We start from the raw sequence: 9592 nt of genomic DNA, 5'->3' as shown, positions 1-9592 counted from the left end.
TTACCTGGATGTTAGTTGACTGCAGCCCAGCCGTGGGGGCCTTGTGCTCCCGGGTGAATGAGAAGCAAGGCCTTGTCTGTCTGACCTCTCGTAAAAACTCCACCTCTTGCTTGTGCCACTCACCTTGCCTGTGACTTGGGAACCTAGATTCTGTGCGTGTGGCCAACGACTTTCACTTGTTTTCAAGAAGGATGTACAAACGTTGCTGCTACTGTTGCAACAAAGAAAGAAAAATCATGGTAACACAAATGCAAAAGAACTCTGGGAATGGACACCCAGGAAAAGAAGACAAGATTATCGTGCTGGCATGCTTCCTTCCTCTGTCAAATGATAAAAGAAAAAAAATTAAGGATCATAAGAAGTAGTGTTAGGACAGATATTTCCTTAAATTTATACGCTTAAGTTAAAACCTATTTGAATCCTCCTTAAGAAACTGTATTTGAAATGAACTTTACACATTCTCTATCAGTTGGGAAGGAAGAACAAGCCAGAAAAAGACCACCCTTGGGCAAACATGAAGAAGGATGGAGATTTGGATTTTCATCCTGCTTCTCCTCCCAGCCCTTCGAAGCACACCTATGTGCTCGCATGCTCACGGCTCCACCATCTCATACCAACCTGGGTTTTGATTAGGGTTTTCTCTCTCCAAACATTGGAACTTTTGCAATGAAGAAAATCAACAGTTCTGGCCGTGTGAGAGGTGCCCTAGCAGGTCACAAAACTGGTGACCTAAGTTTGAAGGCACGGAACCCACAGAAGGTGGCAGAGAGAGCCGGCTACACAGAGTTGTGGTCTGACCTGTGGCACATGACACCCTTATGCAGCACATACACCTCAAATACGCAGTAATAAAAAGTACAAGTTTAAGTGTTTAAAAGCCAGCGGTTCTGAAACCTAGCCCCTTACAAGGCTGTGGTAGGTGGAGGGTGAACCTCAGGTCACACAGTGAGGGTGGGTGGCAGCTTCAGTGTTTCGATCGCTGGGTCTATTGATGAAAGCAGGGCGTTAATTCTGCAGGGCGTTACAGGAAATGCAGATAACCTGAGTGAAAACACCATCCTATTCTCTCTGCCGTAGGCCACACACACTTGCAATAAAAACGTTAAGTTTTTGTGACTTACACGTTTCTGCATCGTTCCTTCAGCTTCATCAACTTTGCATTTAAAATATAGTAACCTCTGACAGGTTAGCTGAGTTGGGGGTAGTCTTCAGCCACCAGTGACTCATGGTGAAGCAGCTTCTCCAGGGAATTCCTTCATTCATTCCTAATAACATATAGCTGGTTTTGAAGCAAATGGGTCTTTCAGAGAGCTATGATCATTCTTCAATGTAGTTTTGATTTTGAGGCAAGAATAACCCCGGTGAATCTAAAGTTCCAGTTATGTGCCATACAGATAAGCTCAATTTAATCCTAAAACAAACTCAAACTGAGGGATATTTTCAAAAGGAGCATCTTCAAAACTGTATCTGATGTCATGAAAGGTGAAGGTTAAAGATGAAAGGACCATGCCAAATAATATAGTGTGTGATTTCCTGGAGTGGGCAGGCAAGAGGGGGATAGTCAGGAATGACTCAGACAACTGGCAGACTTAGAATACGAACAATGCATTTGGTGATGGTGCTATATCAGTTAACTTTCTGAATTTACAATTCTGTAAGAAAATTGTTCTTAGAAAAGAGATCCTGAGGCATTTGATGGAGAGTGAGAGCATGATTTCAAGAATTCAGTCTTGGCTCAGTCAAGAAAAAAACAAACAAACAAACAAACAAAAAAAAAACAATGTACTTGACATATGAGCAATAGATAGGTAGGGAGATAACAAAATGTTTTTACAGTTGATATGCTTGGAAGGAAGGCCATGTGGAAATTCTTGCTACTCTTCTATAGTGTGGCATCATTTCAAAATGACAATTTAAAAGCACTCTTAAAAACAATAGAGAGGCTGGTAGATGGCTCAACAGGTAAGCAGACATACCAAAGACCTGAATTTGCTTCCTAGCTCCCTGGTCAGGCTGCTCACAACCATTGTAACTCCAGTTCCGGGGTATCTGACACCCTCTTCTGGACCACAAGGGCTCCTTCATTCACATGTGTGCGCACACACACGCACACGAACACACATATACACATAACTAAAAATAAATCTTTTTTAAGAAAAACACAGAAGTCAATCTTATCTTTATCCTTGGCTTAAAGAAAAGTTAAAAATACCCCCCCCCCAGACCTCCGTACCAATGACTCCCACATTAGCTGCAAGAGTTTTGAGACTCTAGTCCAGCGGTTCTCAGCCTTCCTAATGCTACGGCCCTTTAATGTAGTCCCTCCTGTTGTAGTGAGCCCGCCATGAAATCATTGTTTCTATTTCATAACTGTAGTTTTGTTACTGTTATGAACGTAATGCAAATACCTGATATGTAGGCTATCTGACACGTGAGCCCTGTGAAAGGATCATTTGACCCCTGAATGGGCTGAGACCCCCAGCTTGAGAACCACTTATCTAGACTGACTGATGTGGGGCTTGGTGAGCACTTATGTCTTGGGACGCTACCTTTTAGTTGGATTGCAGGGGAGGTCTGCCTGCAAGCACAGTTCTCGAAGGGAAAAGTAGGGGCCATGAGATCATATCCTGCCCGTAACCGCCAACAGCAGGCAGGTCCTTGGGTTGCATTTGAGCCTCCGTGGTTGGTGATGAGAAATAGGAGTGAGGTTAATGTCTTGAGACCTTGGAGCCTCTGGACCTAGCAAAGCTACTGGGGAGACAAAAGGACAAAAGATGGCAGATTTGAGAGGAGGGCATTACCCCCCATGAGAGTGACAGAGAAGTCATTCTTGATTGTTCCCAGTCAAACTATAGCCACGTTTAACACTTGGGACACTTGGCAAGTGTCTTGCTGGACACCAGCTTCATCACAAAGGACGGAGCCACCACAGCAGGGAGGAAGGGAGGCTTTATAGGCCCAAGGGGCCAACAAGAGACAGGTATCTAAGCCAGAGAAAGAGTGTACGGTCCGCGTCCTGTCTGTGTCTGAATAACTGGTGTGTGACACACTGAAGCCATAGTCAGTGCTGGGGGTTCATAAGCTCTTGGTGGGGAAGGGGAGGCTGTTTATTTTAATGTTACCTCATGTCATTTGGAAATATTCAGGAGCTGTCAGTTTCCAATGGCTGCCATACCCAAAAACAACAGCCTGGGTGATTTCAAGAGTAGAACTTTCTTTCTGCAGAGTTCTAGAGGCTCTGGTCAAAAATTAAAGTGTTCCTGGGTTGTTTCCACAGAGGCCTCTCTCTGCCTTGCTATCCTCGTTTGCTTTTTTTTTCTGGGCACACGTACCACTCATGTCCTTTTCTGTGAACAAATTTCTTTGTTGTGGTCAGATGGAATTCATTCAGACTGAATGAGGCTCATCCTAGGGGCTTCATTTAACTACTTAAAAACTTGTCAGGTCTCTGTTGTTGCTATTAATATTTATTATTGATTTATCTTTTAATTAAACCGTGGTTATTCCTAAACCAGCTGTATACTCAAATCACCACACATAGACTAGGATTTATTTAATTAACCTAGAGCACAATGCTGGGCAACGATTACTCCATCCTAAACCTTCAATCCCACATAGTTTCCAACCATTCAGATTTCACCCATCATACTTGCTTTTAGTCATATCTTAGGTCCAGTTCATCTCTCCTCATGGATCCAAGATCCTTTCCCCCAATCTCTCCTCTCCTCTCTGATCCCTCCCACTTGCTTCTTTCTCCTCCTCTCTGGACCAAGATGTCCCACCCTATTCTCTCCATTGCACAGCATTGGCTGGTTGTTTTATTGAAAATACAGAGAACAAATCGTGGCATGTTTACACAAACTTAAGACGGATGATTCTTAGAATAAGCATCACAATGCAATGTCTGGATTGAAACCAAATAGTGGGGTAGAGAAATCAGCATTTGAATGAACAAGGGTAAATTGTATATATTCCAAAAGAGCATTATACCAACAGGTCTCCTATATCCCTAGGTGGCCTTGAACTTGATGTTCAGTCAAAGATAACCTTGTACAAACCATCCTCCTTTCTCCACTTACAAGTGCTGGGATTGTGTGTGTGTGCCCTTGTGCCCAGTGTTTTCAGTCAGTGCAGTGGATTGAACCCAGGGACTTTATGTGTGCTAGGCAAGCACTCTGGGAACTCGGCGACATCTCCAGTTCTTGTTTGTTGTTTTGTCTTGAGACAGGGTCTCTACACATGGCGCTGGCTGTCCTGGAACTCACTGTGTGAGCGAGGCTGCAGAGATCCGCCTTGCCTCTGCCCCTCTGGTGCAGGGACTAAAGGTGTGTGCCACCACACCCGGTTCATCTTCAGTAGAGGCTCCATCTGAGAACAGTCATGCAGGACTGAGACGGTAAGGACGAAGACAAATGAGTTTGGAGAAACACAGTTTAGCAGTAACAAGTGCCACCTGGGCTGGGTAGAGGTAACTGCAGATTCCCAATACAGCTACACAATTTAGGAAAGCTGGCTGTGTTTAGCCTCTTTAACAATTTTAGCCTCCTAGGTACTGAGTGTAAAGGCCTGTACCACTGCACACAGCTCAACTACAGTGTTTCTCATAGTTTTAAATCTAATGCTATAATCTGACTAGCTGAGAACTCTGTAAACAGGTAAATATACAGGTCAAACAGAATATGCCTCCCCCAGTGTCAACACTAAAAATTTAGGGCATGTGTGGATTAAATTCAGCAATTAAATAATCTTGAGTATAACGAGCCATCACAAACATTCTGGAAGATGCTGAACAGAGATACTTCTGGCGGCCCACAGGCCATCTCCACTTCCTTCCTGTCCCTACATCTTTCCCCTCTGATCTTTCACTCTTCCTTTCTCACTGCATTCCACACTGCCTCATTGCTGTTGCTCTGAAGGAACAAGCCCACTTCCTCCTCAGGGCCTGTACGCTAGCTGGATTCTCTTGAGAGGTGCCCACCCGTGCCCTTTGGTGACCACAGAATGCCACTGGTTAGTTCCCTGGCCTGACTGAGATGGGCACACACAGCCTAACTTCCTCTCTTGTACCTGTTCTCGCTCTTGCTCCTGACACAAGCATCTGCAGTCTTGTTACTATGCGGATTTCTGTCAATTTTGTTCACTCCTTTTTCTTCAAAACTTCAAACAATTCCTGTACACAATAAGAATCCAACCAATTATTGGTAACCAAATGAGTCTTTGCACTTTGATATTTCAACCCTACTAGTGTTTTCATCAATTTATATATTATCTCAAGTCTTCACTCAGAAAACAAAGAACATCTGTTGAGAGACAGGGAAGGCACACATTCCTTCCAAAGAAAACAGGTAGCAATAATCGCTGATGCGTGCTTTCAACCTTTCAGGAGATTTAAAACAGACCTGTCTCCATTTCGCTGAAGATGCAATTTTCCTTCAGTGGTTTCAGAGAATAAGATGGGATGGTAGCTGGAGACAAAGAAGCCTGTGTTCAATTAGCACACAATTTTACAATTTTTCAGCCTTTTCCCAGCAGCATTAATCACTTAAAAAAATCAGGGTTGGGGGAGGCTGGAGAGATGGCTTATTGCTCTTTCAGAGGACTAGGGTTCAATTCCCAGCACCCCGTGGTGACTATCTGCAGCTCCAGTCTCAGGGGCCCTAATGTCCTCTTCTGGCCTCTGTGGGCACCTGGCATGAATGTGGTGCACATACATACATGCACATATGCTGGCAAAATGCCCAGACACATACATTCAAAATAAATACTCATTAAAACTGAGGCTAGTCCTCTCTGTAAAACCTCTCTGCAGGGCCAGGTCAAGACATGCATATAGATGGAGAGTGTACAAAAGACAGGATTTCCTATATATTCTGCATATAACAACCATTTTAACTTTGGAAGTGTTTTTCATGATTTCCTTCACTCAAAAGAACTAGTTGTTCTTCTCAGGACAGGGGTGGCTCTCATAACTACAGCAGTAGAACTGTGTTCTAGCCTTGGTCTAAAACCCTCCCGTCTCCGTAATATCATAGCTACTGCATCTTTTTCCACTCCCTCCCTGATTCAGTTTTTTTTTTTTTTCAGTGACTGCTCCCTCCACAGATCAACATTTTGAAAGATGGACTTATATTTTTAGACATAAAATAGATTCTAGTTTTTGCTGTGCATTTTTAAAACTAAAATTTCGATGAACTGTTGTCAGCTGTCATTTCTAACTGCCATCAGCGCTGGGACTGCATTGTGTAGATGAACAGAATCGAGGGAGAAAGCTTCAGCCTTCCAATTTCCATCCACTGTGGGGGCTGACTGACCACTGCTTTACACATCACACTTGAAGGACGGGTCTCCAGTGGGTTCTGAACATGTTCCAAGCCTTGAAAGACTGGTGCTCTCGATGTGTGCTGCTCAGCATCCCTGACAGTCTGCCTTCAGCCATCTCCCCAGCTTCATTTTGGGACTCTTCGTCTTATACCCAGGACTCTTGATGGCATCTACAGCTCTTCATTATTACCATTTTCCCAACCAGCTGCTGTTCTGCCTTGCTGATCTAGGAGTCTCCAGCCGCCTGCCGGCCTCAGGGGAACCCTGAGAATCACAGGGGCTGTGAGGAGATCGTGACCAGCCAGCCTGGTTGGTCCACCAACCCAGAGCGTTTTATAAACCCCTGGAGCCTGGATGAACGGTGTGCCCTCAGTGCTTTCCAGGGAGCACCGCTGCACTGGCAGTACCTTCTGATGCCCGTGACAGTGTTCCTGGGCCATCCCTATGGTTCCAGCGATCAACCTCACCTTAGCACACTGTACCCTGACAAAAACAAAAACAAACATACAGGAAAGAGTGCTGTGAGATGGCTCAGTGAGTTAGGTTCCAGGCACCTCTAACTCCAGTGGAAGAGAATCTGATGCCTCTCTTGTCCTTGGGCGCCTACACACCTACGTGCACATACCCATACACAGACTCATACACAGATATACACACATGGTTAAACCCAAAAAAGTAGAACATGACCATTTTTCAATGCATGGACAAAGGGAACAGATACTACATTCACAAAATTCATCATAGATTCTAGCATTTTCCCCCTCGAGACGGCTATGGCTTATGGTGAGTAGGGCTCTACTGCCACCTCCTGGAATATGGTTTGGCAGAACCCAGCAACCCTGGGCAGAGCCAGCTGCCCGATTTCTGCCCATTCAAGCAGCAGACTTCATCCCTTCAGTCTAGTAGTGCTTATTTATCATCATCATATTTTCTGCCCAAGACCCATCAGAGACATTGAGCTCTGTCCCCTTTTCTTTCTTCTGACTAGACTGCATTTCTCAGTATTAATTTTTGACCCACAACATATTTTGAGGTAGTCATATTATACATAGATGTTACCTGAATTTAATATTTCCCTTTATTTTTAGGGGTAGGAAAAAACATCTACAGAGAGAAATCTCCAACATTCAAGCCCAAATCAGCTTTCATCTCTTCTTTTTTCAAGATATTTCATATATTTACCTCATAAAAATTTAAACAGCCAATAATCATATAAAAAAATTAAAGATATAAAAATATTTGCAACACTAGTGATAGCCAAGAAAGTACAAATCAAACAGAGGTCATCAGATTGACCAAAATAAAATATATTGATATTAGCTAAGGACCTGAGAGATGTATTAGTAGTTAAAAGTACTATTCTTCTAGGGGACCTGGGTTTGGTTCTCAGTACCCACATGTCAGCTCAAAACCATCTGTAACTCCAGTCTCAGGGGACTCAGCCCCCTCTTCTTACCTCCACAGGTATCAGGCACATACATAGTACTTATACATGGGACACAGACATCGTTCACATAAAATTAAAATAATTTTAAGATGATAACAATAATATCTGATATAAAAAAGAGTTATCTGTTTACTTAGTAAGGATAAGAATATAATTTGGTATTCTTTTTGGAGGAAATTTTGGCAGAATCAATCAAAATTAAAATGAAGCATACTTTTTTTTTTTTTTTTTTTTTTTTACAGCATTCCACTATGTCGACTAGGCTGGCCTTGAACTCACAGAACTCTCCTGCAAACCATTTGTAGTTTCAAAATATTGATCTCTGGGGAACACCATGACTATTTGTTCCTCCAGCATCCACCCTTGCCTTCACTGATTTGTAGAGGCTGTGCAGTTCTGTAGATACGTCACTACTAGCACAACCGAGTGGGGGAAATCCCATTTTCTTTCACTTCTGATAATTAAAGAAAGAGAATTTAGCAGAAAATCAGTCCAGTATTTATTAAGTGAAGCTCTTCCTTTGAAGTGTCTGTAGACAAGGAAGTAATAGCAGGAGTCTACAAAAGTTCACATAAGTTATTAAAACTTTTTATTTTCTGAATATGTATGTTTTGCCTACATATTTATGTCTGCCACTTGTGTGCCTGTTACTTGTGCAGGCCAGAAAAGGGCATCAGGTCCACTGAAAGTGGAGTTGTGAGCAGACCTGTAGCTGCTCAAGATTGAAGCCAACTCCTCTGAGAGCTCAGCCAGAGCTGGTAGCCACTGAGCCATCTCTCCAGCTCCCAGCTCTTCTTATCTAAAGAAAGGTTTTATAAATCAATTTCTGCTCTAAATAATCACAACCAGATGTAGAGGAATTTTAATTCAACAACATGGCTGAAATACAGATACACCTTTAATCCCAGGAGACAGAGGCAAGCAGATCTCTGAGTTCTGTTTGGGCAGTTTGGTTGAAAGACTGAGTTGAGAGGCAGTGCAATGGAGTTGAGTTCATTGCTGTTCAGCTCATGGAGTCCAGAGGCAGTTTTTACTAGGAGAGTTTTACAGAGAGAGGTTGAAGAGAGAGCAAGCTAGGTACAGGTGAAGATAGAATGGGCTAGAGAATGAGAAGGAGCCAGAAGATTAGAACAGATTGCCAAAGTGAGTATGAGGCCAACCAGAACAGAGTTTAAGTCAGAGGCTAAGAGAGAAGTCACATTGCATCAGTCAGCTAGGAGAAGAGTCTGATCCAAAACAGCTGAGTTGGACCAACCAGTCAGAGTTCAGAAAGAAAAAAAAGGGGGGAGGGGGGAGTTTGTTCAGTAGTAAGTCTCAGAAACTGAAAACATTGTAGGCCTGGATTAGACTGTACAGAGGCCAGAAGCTTACAGGACTAAACCCAGGTTAGCAGGCAAATAAAAGTTACTGTAACAACCATAATTTATGTCACAAACACCAATTAGCTTGCCATCAAGTAAACTCTATAAACTATCTAAACCTATTTACATACAAAATATGAATGATATTTCCGCTTCCAGTTGCTATTCTAATGCAACTCTAGTAGAGAAACACATTAATATGCTATGATTTCTAATGTTGAGGGACAAAAAAAAATCAGCAAGGCAGTGACACTACAATATTCTTATCCTCTGACTGGAGATCTCACCCTAGTCTAGAGACAGGAAAAGTGTGGTGACTTGAGATACAATGTTTTCATTCCCCACTGACATAGCTTTCCCAGAATTAAATTGGAACCTTTCTCACTTCTACAAGTGACCCTGTATGCCAAAGTAAATAACAAAAGAATTTGCTGGGTGGTAGTGGCACATGACCCTAATCTCA

Source organism: Psammomys obesus, unplaced genomic scaffold (assembly GCF_907164565.1).
Source record: "Psammomys obesus unplaced genomic scaffold, mPsaObe1.curated_primary_1811, whole genome shotgun sequence".
NCBI classification, from domain to species: Eukaryota; Metazoa; Chordata; class Mammalia; order Rodentia; family Muridae; genus Psammomys; species Psammomys obesus.
Note: the sequence above shows the minus strand (reverse complement) of the source record.